Source organism: Halictus rubicundus, chromosome 10, assembly GCF_050948215.1.
Source record: "Halictus rubicundus isolate RS-2024b chromosome 10, iyHalRubi1_principal, whole genome shotgun sequence".
NCBI lineage: Eukaryota > Metazoa > Arthropoda > Insecta > Hymenoptera > Halictidae > Halictus > Halictus rubicundus.
The window spans coordinates 5,909,509-5,926,881 of NC_135158.1; the positions used below are offsets into that span (position 1 = coordinate 5,909,509).

The 17,373-nt window shown below is 42.8% G+C and overlaps 1 protein-coding gene across 2 annotated transcripts in view; it reads left to right on the forward strand.

Annotated features, from left to right (window-relative positions):
• Window positions 1–17,373, forward strand: part of LOC143358101 (fibroblast growth factor receptor homolog 1) — an 81,505-nt gene that overhangs the window by 36,576 nt on the left and 27,556 nt on the right. The window contains exon 1 of one of the 2 annotated variants that reach the window (XM_076795002.1): window positions 2,057–2,210. The exons of the other annotated variant lie outside the window; for it this stretch is intronic. The gene's annotated coding sequence lies outside the window, so the exon portion shown is untranslated. Of the gene's footprint in view, window positions 1–2,056; window positions 2,211–17,373 lie in introns of those variants that run through there. 2 annotated transcript variants of the gene reach the window in all.

Genomic DNA, 17,373 nt, shown 5'->3' on the forward strand with positions numbered 1-17,373 from the left:
ACTACTTCGCGCGACTCTCTCCAGTCGCTATAATATTTGCAGATCCTTTTACCCCATACACTTCTCTCCGCTCTCTCCAGACCTTTTCGCTTCTTGTCACCCTTCTCCAATCACTCAATCTCCAATCACAAATCTTCCACCTTCTTTAGTCCGCTCTTTCTAACCTCACTCTTTGCTCTGCTATTCGCAATAAAAATTCTTTCTCGATAGAAATGATGGATAATAAAAAACTTCTAAAATCATTGCAATGGTAAAATAAATCGTGAAGGGTTCAACTCGCATACGTTTACTATCTCTCTAACTGTAACCTCTTCTTCCTCGTCCATCTCCCGAAAGCTTTTTCTCTACGCTCATATTAGGGGGACCCGTAAGTAATCAATTATTTTGAAATCTAAAACAAACTTTGTAGTGAATTCAAGTTTTTATTTCTTAATTTCTTAATCATTATCAAGGACAGTTTGCCATCTTTCCTGCAAATTTTCGATCCTCCTCTTATAGAAATCCCGTGTTCGTGAAGCAAAATATGACTCAAGGTGCCTCCTTGCATCTTCTACAGAAGTGAATGTTTTATTTCTTAAATAATGCTCCAGAGATCTGAAAAGATGATAGAGGGAGCAATATCCGGTGAGTACGGGGGGTGCGGTAAAACTTCCCTTTGCAATTCTTTGATTTTTTTCCTGAGTGAGTTTCGCTGTACGGTGCCGGGCATTGTCAATTTGCAGTATTACACCTTTTCTGTGGACTAAAGATGCCCTCTTTTTCAATAGTTCTGAATACGGCCGCTGTAATTGCTGACAATACAACTGAGCAGTAACTGTGTCTCCAGGTTTCAACAACTCAAAGTGAATTATGCCACGACAGTCCCACCAAATGCACAGTAACACCTTTCTAAGTGATAAGCTAGGTTTAGGGGTTGATATTGCGGTTTGATTTGCAGAAAGCCATCGCTTAGAACGCTTTATGTTATCATAAAGAATCCATTTTTCATCTCCGGTAACGATTCTGCTAAGAAATGGATCTCTACGAAATCTGGATAGCAATCAAGTGCAAATTGATCGGCGAATATTCTTGTTGGTCTCGGATAATTGATGCGGTACCCATATTCCTAGCCTATATGCCTTTCCCATTTCATGTAGGTGGCTTTGTATAGTTGACCATGTGGCCCAAAGGCTTCTCGATAATTCTTGTATACTTAATTTTGGATCAGCTTCCACTACAGATTTTATGGTGTCATTATCAAATTCAACTGATCGTCCACTTCGTCACAATCGCCAGCAGCAAACCTTCTGAACCAACGTTGACACTTATTGACCTTCAATACATCTTCATAAACATCGCAAATTTTCTTTGTTGTTACCGTTGCATTAAATCCCGCATGAAAATGAAAAAGTGAGCAATGACGAATATGATCCTCGGAAGATACGGACGCCGCATACGGATGTTTTATTACAGAGTTGTAAAAAAAAAATTACACTTTTTAGAATATAGGCTGCTTTACCGGAAATTGTAAAAGAATACGTGTTTCCTGTTCAACGATCGGTACAGAACTAAAGGCGAAACAAATTCTTTGCAAATAATTGATTAGTTGTGGGTACCCCTAATACATCTTTCCACATACTTTTCTCTCTCTCTCTTTCTCATCTCCGACACCATCCGCCGCTCGGACAGACAACAACCGCGCTCCAAAATAAAAAGCGCCACCCCCGCTCCCGGCTGCAAGCCTATGCAGATGCACGGTAGCTCGTGGACGCACCGTATTCTCTGTGCAGCGGGGTGCACGTGAACCGAGTCGCGTGCAGCACCCAGTCCAGCCGGCCTCGGCCAATCAGCTCGCGAGACGCGGGGATGCAGGACGCGGTTGCGCGTGCGCGCGTACTGCCGCCGACACGCGGCGGGCCTCCGGCTGTCAGACGAAAACGCGCCGTCGGCGAAGAAACGTCGTCGCTCTCCGGGTTCGGCTTGTGTCGCGAGTCCATCGAGAGTCCAAGTGCCGTTTCGCAGTGTATCATCCGCCCCGCACCACGTGCCCCCCGCTACACCTAATCGTTTCGGTGTGCACACGATTATTCTTCCCTGATACGTTGTCCGCGAGAACTGACCGTCGTGTCCACAGTGAACTTTGAACCGTGGAAAATTCGGATTGTGTGAACTGTTTCGTAGTGAACGGGTTTGAGAATGAGTTCGAGGGATAACGCTAATTGCCGGGACCGGTGAGTAACACTTTTCATTGAAATTAGACGGATTGATAGGAACATCTATGCGCCGAGGTATTATTCTGGACCGTGACGGAAATATTTGTTTTATTGGTTAGGCGGAATGTTTGTTGTGTGCAATCATTTTCTGCATGCTTGGGAAAATGGAGAAAAATTGTTTTTGGTGTCCGTTTTTCGGATCACATTTGTTAGTGCTTTTTGGGTTTTCATCGATGACTTGAAAATATCTATGTGGACGACTCTGTAGATCTATTAGTCTTTTACAATACAAAATTTATATCGTACTGTAATATTGAACACTAGTGTTAAAATGTACTTATTGGATAAAAATGTGTGGGAAAATTTTTGATATATCGAAGTCCTTCTTTTACAATATTTACGCATTTCTGACATAAGCGGTACGGTGCGATTTATAATAAGAGATTAAAGGAATTCGGGAACGTGAATATACTTTTTGCGTAGGAGCTTTGTTTCCTTTATTTTTAATGTTGTTCCTTGTAAAAGATCCAGAGTCTGGCGATAATTAAATTTTGTGATAAATTGGAACATATTTGCAACCGAACGAATTTATTGAACGATCCTCAATCTCGACCAACAAAAATTGCTCCAATTTTCCTCCGAAACCAACGAATAATTCGTGCCGCGAACTCTGGCAAAGAGTCTAGCATCTCGTATATACATCGCGGCAAGAATCATGCGAGCGCTCATCCACCGGGCATTGAAATCTCCGGGGAAACGTGGCGCGGCTAGTTATGCGAGCGCGAGTAGTTAACTCGTCTCCTCTAACAGGTTGGACCAGGGACAAGATAATGCTCGCCCGCAAATTGGATTTCCACGGTTACGTCGCTGCATTTGAATCTCTTCCGCGAATGGGGGTACGGTGCACCATGGTGTGCTTGAATCGGACCGTTCAGGATTACAGTTAGGCTGGTCGGGAAAAGTGTGCGCAACTCGAATTGAGTAAAACGGCACTCCCGCGTTTTTCTCGCGCCTCTCGATCCATAGATCGGTTTCTTATCGGGCGAACCGGATGCAAAAAGCGCGACACTTGATAAAACGCGACCAGGCTGCGAATATAGGAGCCATTTTCTGAGGAGTCGACAGTCCGTTTAAAACCAACAATTTTAAAACAAAGTGTGAACGCTGCACGATTTAACAATCTTTACGAATTTATTACAGAGAATTTTGAGAATTTTTTTCCGTAATTGATTCAACTGATATTTCGACACACAGGACAATTTTTGCTATAGTTTTAATCACTTGCTTCTTGCCCGCGACGAACACGCAGGCGCATTTTTCAAAGTCACATGCTTGAAGAAACTGCAAAAAAATAATCAATCAGAAATCCGAACTGGTTTCCGACCTGAATTCGACTCGGGATTTTTTCGCGTTTTCTGCCCCCCATTCACAAACTTCTTTTCCCGCTCGCTTTGCTTTTCTATCGCGAAACGAGCAATAAACAGGATATTCGGGTTTTATTATTATTAGGCCGATGATTTTATGCGTTTTCGATAGTGGCTGGACTTTACGCGTTTATGACGATAATCGATGGGTGCGTATGAACACTTTACGAGGATCAAACGAATTTAATCTCCATTAATACTAGTAACAGGGGAACGAAATTTGTATCTGTACCGTGTACTTGGCGATCGGTGCGTAAACTTTTTATTTCACGTAAAGACTTGTATTAAAGATCTCAATTAGAAGGCAAGCGTTTACAATACTGCCTTTTACGAATAAAAGCTTTTATTACGTATTCTGTTTCATGTCGAAAAATGTGATATTTGAAATTTATATTTCGTCGAGTCACGACGAAGTATATATAGTATTACGTCTACGGATTTTTATTCAGAACAGATTAAAGCCTACAGGAATTACGTCGACATTCGTTTCTTAATAACTTCAACGCTGACAATGAGTTGAAAGTAAGTATCTTTAAATTCCTTAAATGGTTTCTGTCGTAAATCGCTGCAAACATTTCTGAATATTTTAGAAGAATGAGAATCGAAGGAAAGCTTCGAGCATCGCGTGTAAAATTAATTGTAAAATGGTCGATCTTCCTGATCGTTGAAAACAATCTCGAAGTGAAATACGCTGAGCGGCTTTCCAAGTGGCCATTGCCAGCAATTTTTCGCCAACTTCATTGCGAATTTACATAAACTATGCGGCATTTGCATAAAGTTAACGCCTAATGTTTCCCGTTTGCCGCCGGAGCAAACGAAAGTCGGCGCGATGAAGTCGTAAAGTCGCGCAGTGTTTGTTTAAACGCGCAAAACAATCAACTATGTTGCAACTCATCGAACATGCTTCGTGTTCTTTCAACTGGTTTGGCGACGTTCTACCATCCTCTTTGATCTTTTTGCACCCCTGCATATTACACTTCGCACAACGAGCACGTTCCCTTTTTCCCTTTTTCTTTTCTTCTTCTTCTCGATCCACCGTCACTTCGTTATGCTTCATCACTGCCCACCGCTATTACTTTTATGCTAATTCCCCGGGGCGCGTAGGATTATTATTATCAATTAATGCGCGATTTGTTCGTCCTCGCGTCCGGATGCTCTTGCAACTTCCCCCACAAACCGACATAGTGTAACTACTTCAATTTACACGTTTTTTCAACGAGACTAATTTTCGATCGAAAAAACCAGTCTATCTCTCTCTCTCTCTCGGTCGCTCGCTCGTCCCGGATTAATGAATTTCTCGCGAGAAGCAGCGTCGAGTATGCGAGTAGACAAAAAAGCTCGGCAGCGCTTCTGTGTCCCATATTACGCTCTTGTCGCTAATGAGGCCGAGAAGTATAAATTTTCGTCGGTAACGAAGTGATTCTTATTTTTTTCCCGCGACGGCATAAGGCCGTGCTCTGTTCCCTTCCGTCGGGCTGGCGAGATTCGAAAATGTGAAAAAAATGCTGGCGCTCTCGTCGAGCAGATGTTCTGAAACTGAAGGAAACTTGCCTCTTCGAGTCACCGGGGTGCCCCGTTCCCTGAAGAGGGACCCAACAGGCGCCCGGGAGCCCGTAAAAATTCAGTTTTCGGCCCGCAAAAACCACGAGGAAGAGGAACAGTCCCGAACATGCGGTCACCACGAGAGCAAAAATTCCTGGTACATGTCGCGGCGAATTTATAGCAATTTTTACCGTTGCTGGCGAAATTTATTTATTTAGCACCATTTCCACCGCGGCGTATGCCTATTTTCTTCTTTGCAGTGTCAATGAATTTGTATTTGAAATTTTAAAATGTCTCTTTTGACACCTTTGGTAAAAATACAGTTGTTAATTTTGAATTAGACTGTACTGCGATTATTGAGTCTATATTTCCATTAGTATGTACCAGCGATTTATTTTAATTGTTAGGGATATCAGCTCGTTTTATACTACTATATTATTGAATACTGCATTATACATTATGCATAAGTATGTTGCATAATCTCAGACTGTGCAAGTATCCAGAAAATTGTATGATTATCGGGTAGAGAAGATAGGGGGTTGAAAAGGTGTATTTACCTGGTAAATTCATATTAAAACCTGCTAATTTAATTCTTGACTCTTGCCCTAAAGGGACAATTATTTTAATAAATACTTGCTAGATGGCGGTACTGTCACAGTAAATGAAAGAACTTGTCCTAATAGAGCAATTAGTTTAATTGTGGCTCAAGGAAATGTTGGGTTGAAAAATTACGAGGGTTGAAAATTATATTTCTCATGCAATAGTACAGAGATGCAATTGGAAACAGAAAAAGAAACTGAGAGTGGATATTGACACAAGGGTTGATGAAGTAGATTTTATGGTAGAAAAATTTGAGAAATGCAGTAAGGAAAAAATAAGGGTCGAGAACCCGTAACGTCGTAGTTTCCCTGTAAAATCGTCCTGAAAGCGATTGTTACCACTTGAACTTGAACTCTCGGGGAAAAGTGCATCCTGCGAGGGCCACGCCAACGTTCTTGTGCTAGGCCGATAACGCTATCAGAAGCTACGATAGCTCGAATGCGTACCTGTGCGTAGCCGTGGGGTACCATACCTGCGATAAACTCGACGATAAACCTCGCTTGAGTAAACCGAACGAAGATTTGATAAAAAAGCATTTCGTCCGATTCCCGTTCGGGGTATCGAGCGTAAATAAACGATACTCCGCAAGACGGTTCACACAGCCATAACGCGCACTCCATTAAACGAGAAGTTTCGATTTGTATGCGTGTTCGAGGACAAAGATTGAAATTTTTGAAAAGGCGAATTTTTGTTACGTCGACATCTGAAGGTGAAATGTGCATTGACTGTCGTGCGACGTTGAGCAGAGCTAACGTTATGCAAACGGCGATAGGGGAATCGATAAGGGGAATATCGGACCCTGATACTAATTTTCCCTATAGTTTCGAATGTTGTCATTGAATAAATAATGTTACTTAATCTCGGCAAAGTCAATCTCCGGTTCCTCGATACACTATTGCTTTGCCTTGGATGCGGGCCGCACCTCTGTTAGAACGTTGCGTTGGAAAATCAATTTGCAACAAATGGAGCACAATCAATTAGTGTTAATATGGAATCGAAATATTCTGCATCATCAAAATTCTGCACGGTACGGTCTTAACTCTAATTCCATTCTTTCCATATTTTTACAATCTTCTATATTCTCAATTTTTCTTCTATTCTTTCTACATTTTTACATTCTTCATTCTGATCTCATTCTTTCTAAATTTTTACAAATTCCTATGTTCTGAATGGTCAGATTTACTTCGTTTTCTGGACTTCCAATTCCGCGTAAAAGAGTTCGAGACCACTTAACCCTGACAATATTAATCCTAACAAAGCACTTTTACATTTTGTGTATTTACGCTTGTACACTTTTCGACGATAAACAGCCAGAATTCTATTCCTGTTTAAAAGAATGAAATCCATATGCAGTAAATTCTGTACAATACATTCGTAACGAGCATAACACAATATTAAACGGCAAGGGGTTAAATGAAATGGTCCCTAATCCCAATTGCCAACAATTACAAAGCAGACCGCGTGCGCCATGGCCGAGTCAAAGAATGAAAAGAAGCGTTGCGTCACCGGTTCGGGAAAGAAGAACGTTTCATTGATTTACGACCGTGTTCGTAAAAAGAGGAAACACAGAAGTAACGAAGGGACTGAATGGGCCCTAGAAGAACGGCCTTTGTGGGTTCCCTTAGACTCGAAGAGACGGTCCCCGGCGACTATCTTCCTCCCCTCGTTTAATTCGCCGGTGAATTCATCGCGTTGACGATCGTGGGCTTCGAATGAATATTCCACTATCACGCGCGCGGCGCACTTCCCTGTTCACTTTATTCACTGTATTCACCGTGTTCACCGATCCCTTCGTTCTGTTTCGGAACCGACGCACGTTCCACCGGGCTTTTGTTATTCACGCTGGTGCCATCGGCGGGAGAGCGTGCGTCCCTTTTTAGCCATCCGAACTTAGGCTCTCTCTCTCTCTCTCTCTCTCTCTCTCTTCACGTATCAAGGTAAAGGTGCGCATTAACGGGAGGAGCGCCTTCTCCCTGTCCCTGCGATGCTTAGAAATTTAGATCGTGATCCTTGATACGTTTTAGGGACGGAGGAGATGCATTGTTGCGAGCGAGCGGGGAGGATTGAACTGTTGAAATTTCCAATTAGGGTGAAAGACCCTTTGCTGATGAGGTGAGAGTGCCGTTGTGTAGGTGGGATACTGTTTTATAGGATGAATGACAATTTCTGGTGGACAGTCTGCTCGAGCTATATCAAACATTGCCATTCGTAAAAACTCATGAAAACCAATCCGAGTTTTACTCCGTTTGTTCACTAGACTGTGCACGATGCGCAGAGAAAACGAACACGACACCGTCTTGAACCCTAAAACAAGCAAGAACATAATAGGAAGGGAAGTACACGGAGTCCACAGCGTGAAACTTCACGGTTACCGGTTGGTTTTCCATTTAAAGTGCGAGCAGAGATCCCCGAGGGTGCATGAAGTCCAGTTAGCTTGGTGCATCGACAGTCCCAGCTGTTCCTCGAACGGGCGTCTCGGCGGACGTATGGTTGGACGAACGTTGTCACAGTCTTTCGTCAAATCGTTCTTACATAAGAGGTGGCCGCCGCAAAAGGTCTTAAAACCGATGATCTCGATGCTCCGGTCGTTTCGAGGTCCGCGATGTCGGCGTGTCTCCACGGATGCGCGCACCTCCACGGTTTCACCATGTTCGGCCGGCGCTGTGGTGTGCGTTCGCCATGTTCGGCGGTTCTCGCGATCGGCGTGCGACGATAGAAAATCCCGTGATGCGCATAGCGATACGTTTTGGGAACGTGCTGAGCCTCGCGAGGAGGGAAGGGAAACACGTCCCTGGAATATTTATATATCGCGAACGGAATGTCTCCTCGTTGGAGCCGTCGGCGCGAGCCGGGATCGCCATCGCGCCGCGAAAATACGCGCCGATCGTCGATCGATCCGATCGATCGGTTTTCTCGGGAAGAACGTGCGCCGCGACGCGCCACGCTCGTGCAAAACGGATTGACGAGCCTTTGCTGTGACGGGCGCCGCTTGTCAGCCGATCCTTCGCCATCTTTCTTCAACACTTTCCGCTCTTTGATGGGCCACGGTACGCCTTTTTCCATTTATCTGCGGCCGAAGTCTGGGGAATGTCAATCCTTTGCGGTCGAGGCCATTTTCAGCTGATGCGACTGGCTATTTGAACGAAGAAGGTGACAATTAGTCTAGAATGATTGAGTAGGATCAAAATATTGGGGTTCCTGTGTTCTATCTTGAGCCATGTTTTTTTTTTTTATTTATTTTTCAAATATCGAGAATTGCAACCCCCCGCAGTCGAAGCAGTTTTAAGTTAGTGTAACCAACGATTTGAGCAGGGAAAATTGAAAGTTTTGAGGAGGACGAGGGATAAAATATGTTAAATCTCTAACCTAGAATGTTAAAATAATATACTTGTCGTCAAGACTGATGCGGAAGGCCGATTTCCAGTCTAATGAAATTTTTCCGAAAGGGCATGAACGAAATTGATCTTTCTAGAGCTGAGCGTGTTATGTGCACACGATCCCGTCGATTTAAGTTCGTAGGAATTTATTAGGCAGGTCTATAAATTTATTGAAGCAGAACCGAGACGGTGTATAAGACGCCGAAACACACTGTGGACGTCGAAGCATCGATATCAGGGTCGTTTCGGCAATCGCCTTTAAATTTCGGCCCACGGATAAGGTCGGAGAGTTTCTTTTCTGGCGCGTGCTCCGGCTCGTAGACTAAATACCGGCATTAAATTAGGGAGGCCGAGTCTCGAACAAGGCGCGCCCCGGTGTGTAATATACATAAGCGGCCGAAATGGTGTAATGAATTACGAGCATGAAGGGGATGCAGTCGGCGCACCGCGATTGTTGCACGCGAGGAAGCCGACACCTTCGATCTTCATACACGTTGCTTCAGAAGAGTAGACCCTTAACCTGTTGTAAGCTCGCTGACCCTTCTGCAATCTGCTTTTTGTTCGGCGTTCGCTTCGAGTAAGTTATCTGTACAAAAGTAAGTTAATAATTTTTTGAGAAAATTGTGTTACCTGAGCTAAAAATAAAATGTCAATGTCAAACTGTCCCACAATACTAATAGCAACGAAATTCGAATTTCAAGTTGTTAACTGTGGATTCGTCGATTAAGGAAGCAATAGAGTTGGCAGCAGCTTGGCCAGTTAGCAGCGTGGTGTTAAACGGAGCCAATTAGCCTTCGAACGTCGGCCATCTTTTTTTTCTCTCTCCCGTCACAAAAGGCAGTCACGATCCAGCAATAACGCACCGCGTCGCGACTGGTTTCGCCCGTGACAAACTCGACGAGCCATTGAACAATAATTTAGCGTGAACTTTCGCACAGCGAAAATGTTGTGGTCGACAATGAAACCTGCGCGGTTCCATCCCCGCACGGCATCCTGTTTACAATAGGCCGTTCGCCTATTTGTCGTACACTCGACAACCGGAATGCCATAAGCCTCCAAAGTCCTCTTTCGAAGAGGAAGCCACCAAAAAGTCTTCCTCAAATTTTTTATCCGATACTAAATAAAAAGATTCCGAATGCTGAAATGCAAGAGGCTTGTCGATCTTTAGATTCTGAAATTCTCAAAATAATCAGCAATTACTATACTGCGGACTTTTATCCAAAATAAATATGTAAATCATGCAGCTGATTTTCGAAGTGTAAAAAGCTTGTGGACCAACCAGTCTTTCACTTAGGAACGAACAGTCGTTTATTTTTGAGAACAAAGAGGGCCATTTTGGGCGACGAGAATTTAACGCCGATCGCGTTTTACTTCTCGTGCGCATACGTTTCAAGCTTTTAAGTGGTGCCTCGTAAAAAAAAATGGAAGGAACAGTGGGAAATAGTGGTTCGGTCCATAAAAACGGAGGCAAAGATCGAAAGGTCGGGAACCTTCGCGATACCAGTGCTTTTATAGACGAAATTAACGACGGATTCTGTTTGGACCTCGATACGAGACGCGGACAAGTTTGTTTTGGCCTTGTGATTCACTACTTCGCTCTTAAGCGGTCCATTTCGTATCTTTCCTTCTCTGGGCCTTTCCGTTTCCATAAAAACTTGGCTCTGATCTTCAAAAAGCGAAGTTCGTTTTGTCCTTTGTGATTCACTACTTCGCTCCTAAGCGATCCAGCTCGTATCCCTTCTCCGGACCTTTTCGTTTCCCTGAAAAACAAAGTTAAAGATAGAAATTAAATAACCTATTTCGGATTCCGTATTTCACAATTATTGTGTAACGTAAAGTTCGAGAGACGCTTTTGGGGAGTATTTCTGTATTTTTCTTCGCTCGAGCACGTGCGATTAGTGTAGAATTGCTGCGTTGACAGTGAAAGAAATTATTCTGTGTGAGGAAGGAGTGCATAGAACGGAATTGTTTGATGTGATGGGGGTTGGAGAGAATAATAAAGATGCGCGTTGAAATTGTATCGAGGGAGACGTAGAAACATATTGTGGCGATGGTTGAAGTCGAATGGGAGCAGTTATTTATTTTGTTTTCGGTGAAGTCGGGGAACGGGGACCACCCACGCCACAGACACTGCAACTTTCTGTGTAGTCTCGCGGGGTTGGAACGGATATCCCTGGTAAGCGGCTTAGTTTCAGAATCGACACCCTTCCGGATATTTTCGGATAACACTAACCTGCGTCAACCTGTTTCGAGGATAATTTTCTTGACCGAGACGACCCCCGTGACTCGGCGATATGAAAATCACGATCATTAGTGCCCATGACGCTACTCTCAAATATCCGAAGGACCATCACACTTCTGCAAAGTTGGATTTCTTCAATGAGACATGACGAAGCATTCGAAGAAAATTTAATTAAAATACCCAGTTGATTTTCTTTCTTTCTGAAATAATTGACAAAATGACGAAGCTGCATTATTATTTCATAGAATTGACTTGGACAATTTTTATTTTTATTTGATTCTATTTTGTAAAGATCCGCAGTCTATCAAGGTTGATTTTACTCTTAATTTTCCGTTCATTAATTATGAAGTGAGGTTGAAAATGAGAGCCACAAGGACGATGTTAACAATTTTTTAAATTTAGAATTAGGCCAGTAGATCTCTGTGGTAATATTTTCTTAGAGGATCTTTCATTTTACGAAGATGATATTCGGGAAGAGTTTTTGTAGCGGTCCGATGTTGTTTTCGAAAGCAAGAATTGTTGTCATAGTTGCCATCGGACTAAAATATACAGGACCATTATCCACACTGTACTTGAATGATCGTTTGATTGTGGGGAATTGTTGGACGAAACCAGAACGTCGCGTCAGACACGATTTTTTCCCCTCCCGGAAGGAAACCTCTCAGCAGTCGAGGTGTCAGCTCTGAAAACCTGCTCTGTAAAGGTGTTCCAAGAGCGAGTTGCTCGCGCTGCACACGCAAAAAGCATACAAAGCACCAAGGAAACCGGGAACTGAATGGAATTGTCAGCTTCGCGAGAATACATTTTACCATTCGAATCGTTCCCTTTCTACGGTGACCCCATTTTGCGTACCGGCGATTAACTGTACCGCGAAAATCGCTGTCTAATTTCTCCTGTACCGATTCACCAAAAAATACCACGAACATGATTTTACAATGTGCAGTTGGAAACAGTCGTTTGATATGTGTGCTTAACCCTTTGCACTCGGCGCTACTTTCATTCTAAAACTAAACTTTTCTTCCGTCTTAGAATATCTTCATTTTATTCATACGAAACCGATCCGATTTCCACATATAATATTTATATGTTTAGTAATCTATTAAATACAAATTTTGTAATCTGACAAATATTTTGTAATATTTTTTGTAATTTCCTTGAAATAACGCCACAACAATTTCTAGTGGTGCTTCAGAGTCACCACTCGAGTGCAAAGGGTTAAAACATGGGGTTACGAACAAAGCGTACGTAGTCCGATTAAGGTCCAAGACAAAAATAAAATCAATTCTCGCTTGATGAGAAAAACATAATTGTTGCTGTGAAAAAAATTGGGTGAGAACCAGAACTTTCACAAATTCGTGAGAAATACCAATCTCCGTGGTCTCGAAAATTTTAGGATGCTCGAGTCCTTGAAAAAAGGGCACAGCCGCAGGAGTAAAGGATTTGTTGCGCACGTTGGCGTGAAATAGTGACACAAGGGACGTTCGGCGAGCACGTGCTTCCGGTTCACCGCTCTCACCCCGTTCCACGGTTTATGGTGTAGGATTTATGGGTCGGGGCACGGATCACAGGAGCGCAGCCTTCCAGAAAACCAAGACCGTACCTTGCTTGAACCCCACCCTTTCTCCCATTTCGGTTTCCCCTTTGATCGGACGCCGACGCGGTGGGTGGACGGGATTTTCGAACCGCGCGAGAGCCTAAACGAAACGACTTCGATTAGGCCGAAAACGCGACCAAAACGAACCACACCCCGTCTCCCTGCATACGAATCAGTTCATAAATTTCATCGGATGCAACCGGCCAGGATCGCTTTGTCCTCCAAATCGGTCCCATTCTTTACGACTTTACACCTTTCGCCTCGGTTCCTTCGGCAACACCTCAGTCCTTGGGCACCGATTAATCACTTTAATCCCTATTAAGAGTTTGATCGGGGTCCTGGCGTCGAATTTAGTGGATTTTGAGGGAGAAGTTCGGGGAAGAAAGGAAATTTTTTGAATTAGAGTCCGGGCTTCCCTGTAGTGCTCCATTTGGGACCGGTAACGAGATTATAGAGAGCGGTGGACACGGTTTTTGAATTTTTATTCTACGACATCTTGATTTTATTCTAACCTTTTGTCAAATAAGAGGCGACATAAACATTAACGAATGATTTGTGTGTACGGAATATTAGCTCCCCATAGTATTTCCTTTGGGACCGGTAACGAGACGATAGAGAGCAGAGGATACGGTTTCTGAATTTTTATTGACCTCTATCTGGATTTTCTATTTTCTGTGAGAGAAGGAGGGGCTTGAAAATTAACGAATTGTTTATGTGTGTTAATACAAAAGAGCAGCGGACACGTTTTTATCCTAACCTTTGCGAAAGAAGAGTGTACATAAAAATTGTACTGTTTACAGTACTCCATTTGGGACCAATAACGCGATTATAGGAATAAATACGACATTTTTAGGTTCGTTTACTGTCTGATATCTTGATTTCGCTTTATTGGTTGTAAAGGAGGAAGAAACATAAAGATCAGTCAATAATTATGAATATGGAGTGTCACCACCCTGTCGTGCACTACTGGAGACCGGTAAAGCGAGCATAAAGAGCAGTCGACATGATTTCGAGATGTTATTGTTGTCTGGCGACGCGGTTTTGTTTTATTGGCTGTGAGAGAGAAAGAAACATAAAGATAAGATATACTTTGTGTATATGGAGCATTACCTCTCTATGGGACTGCTTTTGTGGATCGATAAAGTGACTTTAGAGGGCAGTGGGCATTCAAATCCTTTCACTGGCTGGCAACTCGCTTTTCTCTCTAAAGTGCGTTGATAACATCGAAAGATTACAATTGCAATTACACGTTGCAAAATTACAAAAAATTGAAGAAATCGTAGAATGTTTACAAGGAAAATTCGAGTCACCGAGTACATGGCGATCAGATGCAAATGAAAAGAAATTCAATTTGAACGAGGGGACCCGGGGCGAGTCACTCTCGATTATGGCGTCACGGAAATGGAATATTTCGGCTTCCTATTTATGCGTTCACGGTTTATCGAGCGTTAAATTTTCTGACCGTAGACTTGCCTCCAAATAGGATAATGTATTCGATCCTGTCGCGCTACGCTACACACACGCATATACACACATAGTGCTGGTCCTCCCCCCCTCTCCCTTTTTCTCATTTATCTGATAAGATTGAAGACCTATTCACGGTTCGTAACGTTGATCTAAGGTCCCTATGGTTGCCTCGCCCTTTTCACCTGTTCGATTGGGAGAACCGTCGCCCGGTGTCTTTATTAAAATTCGACCTATCGATCGGGGATCTAGGCGGCATACGTTTATCCCGTTGTTTTGGAATACTTAATGGGATGTTAATAGTAAGCTCGCCCGAGATTTAATTCGCCGCCCACACGCGACTCGGAAGATCCACGACGTTTTAAATTCCATTGGCACCGTATCCAATCGATTTGCGTACCAAATCGATATTACGATGACACGAACGATGCTGGACAAACTGTTTGAATATTAAATCCATTCGATTACTTTTTCCAATATTTCTTTCTGTAGAAATTGAAGGAATCGTACGCGGAATTAATAGGTAGGAAATATTTCCCAATAATGATTTACCTCTTCTAATTTCTTTTTTAATGATTCATGTCAGACTGAGGATTTCATGGGTTTATAACAGAAACGAACAGATAAAATACTAAACGTTAAAAATATGCGAAGTATTTAAACATTTATGTCCAAGTTGCTAAAATAAATTAAGGGAATTAGAACTTCTCTTTTCCAACGTACTAAAATTGTTGAAAATAGAAAATAATTTTTATTTCACCCCTTTTGTTTCTTACAATTGGCCCAGAAAATATTTTTAACGAAACTCCTGGTATATTTATCAAATTCAGATTTCAGAAGTGCGGATTTACATTTCATTTTATTTTGATGGAACATTTGAGAAACCGTTTGAAGATCGGTATATTTTCGGATCCTTTGAGGGAAAGAGGTACCAGGCGGTTAAATAGTAGCCACAGAATTTTTCACTGTCGGTGAACAAATGACTACCATTTATTCAATTTGTCCGCAGCCATCGAACCGACGCGACGCCCCGATAAACGAGCAACGTCATTAATTGTCGCGGAGGGGTGGAATAAATTCTCGAAAGTCGCGGACGGCCGCTTTGATGACGCCACCGCGCGTAAATCAGCCGATTTCCTTCGACAAATCTCGCCGAGAGGACCTGCCCATCCACGAAACTTATGCTAAGTATGTAACCCTCGGGTGGTCCGCTTAAGATCCTGTCGCTAACTAAATTTACATTCCTTAAGGGATGATCGGCGACTTTCGTTCTGGCGGCTGTCGATTCTTACGCCATTTTACTTACGAAAAATCGGAAACTCATTTTTACACGATATTGTTCGCCAGAAAAATTGTACTAACAAATGCTACGTTGCTGTAATGTTAGATTTCAAAGAAAGACACCTCAGAGAAAGTATTCTGTGAATGTTTCATGTTTGATAAGGCAGGAAAACAGTGTTACAAGATAGCTGCGATATTAAATTCAAATAAAGATACTGTTTTGTAATTATTCAGTAAATATTAAGCAAAAATGATAATATTTAGTAAAAGTGCACTCGCACACCAGAAAGACAGTGTTAGAAAGACAGCTACAATATTTGTATACTTCAAATAAAGAAGAGATTCTCTATTTATTCTATAAACATTCGACAAATATTAATGTGCTTATACTCGATATACAGTAAATACTCAACACCTTCCATTAAGCTGTGCAAGTCGCAAGATCGGCAGACTTTATTTTTTAAACATTTAATAGTGCGCGTACGAGGGGTTGGGTAAAAACCAGGCACCTGGCGAATACAAAATGAAGGTTCTAAGTAAAAAATTGAACAAAAATCATGCGCAACAAGTGTCCAACAGGTCCCCAACAAGTAGTACTCCGCCCAGAAAGGAACCCTGACAATCTGGCGACCATGTTTCGTGTCCATGGGAAAACCAAAGGCCCCGCGAATCGTGAAACTTGACTCCAAAGTCTCTGTTCCCCGCATTCCCAAACCCCAGGGGTAACAAGAATTTCCTTGGGAGAGGGGAAAAAAAATGGAAAAGAAGGAAACCAGACGCGAAATACGAGCGTCTTCCTTTCCTTCATGGCAGTTTCCTTCCAACAGGTGACCATCTTCGAATTTCCACCCCCTCGTGAATCCGTGCGAGTCTGTCTCACCCCCTGGGGGAGAATATTAATCGTCGCCAGGATTCATGATTTTCTCTTTTTCCCGGCTTTAGGTGTATTTTCTTAAAGCCTCGTCGGTCGTTAGGGTATCTCAAAGTAAACGATCGGCACCCTTCGACGGGAATTTTCGAAAGGGTCTTTCCTGAATGGTGTAGAAAAAATAAATCTTGAGCTGTGGAGATCCGAAACGGCGTCTTTTTGTGGAGATGAATTTTTAATGGTCATATTTCTCTAGCTTTTTTTTTGGATTCTCCAAGGATTCAAAGGATAGCGAGAGAAACGCAGAGCAATTATCACGGCAATTATAACGTTTCCTTTCTCGCAAGATCGCCCGGCAAATTGATTTCTGATATTAAGTTTCGAGTTACCGATAAGCAATAAATCTCGCAAATTACTTCTGCCAGTGCTCTCCGATTCGCCTACAATGTCTACGCATATCTATATACATTGCAGCCGAAGGCTTTCCCTTATCAGCTCGAATTCCGCTAATTACTTTGGACTCGCATAAATCGGGGGCGCGCTACTTTTTCCCATCGCGGGTCCTTGTCCAGTACATTAATTTCTCGTTACTTGTACGCAGTTCATAAATTACATTCTTGTCCGAGCCGTACGGTCAATTAGTCGTTTTATTATGCCCCGAGACACAGACAAGGTTGCCTCGCGTAATTTTCCACGGCAGAAAATAAACTCGGCTCTGCTCGCTCGCTCGCTCGCTCGCGCGTGTTGCTCGTCGAAACAATTTCGCGGCGAATGTGTAACAACTTATTT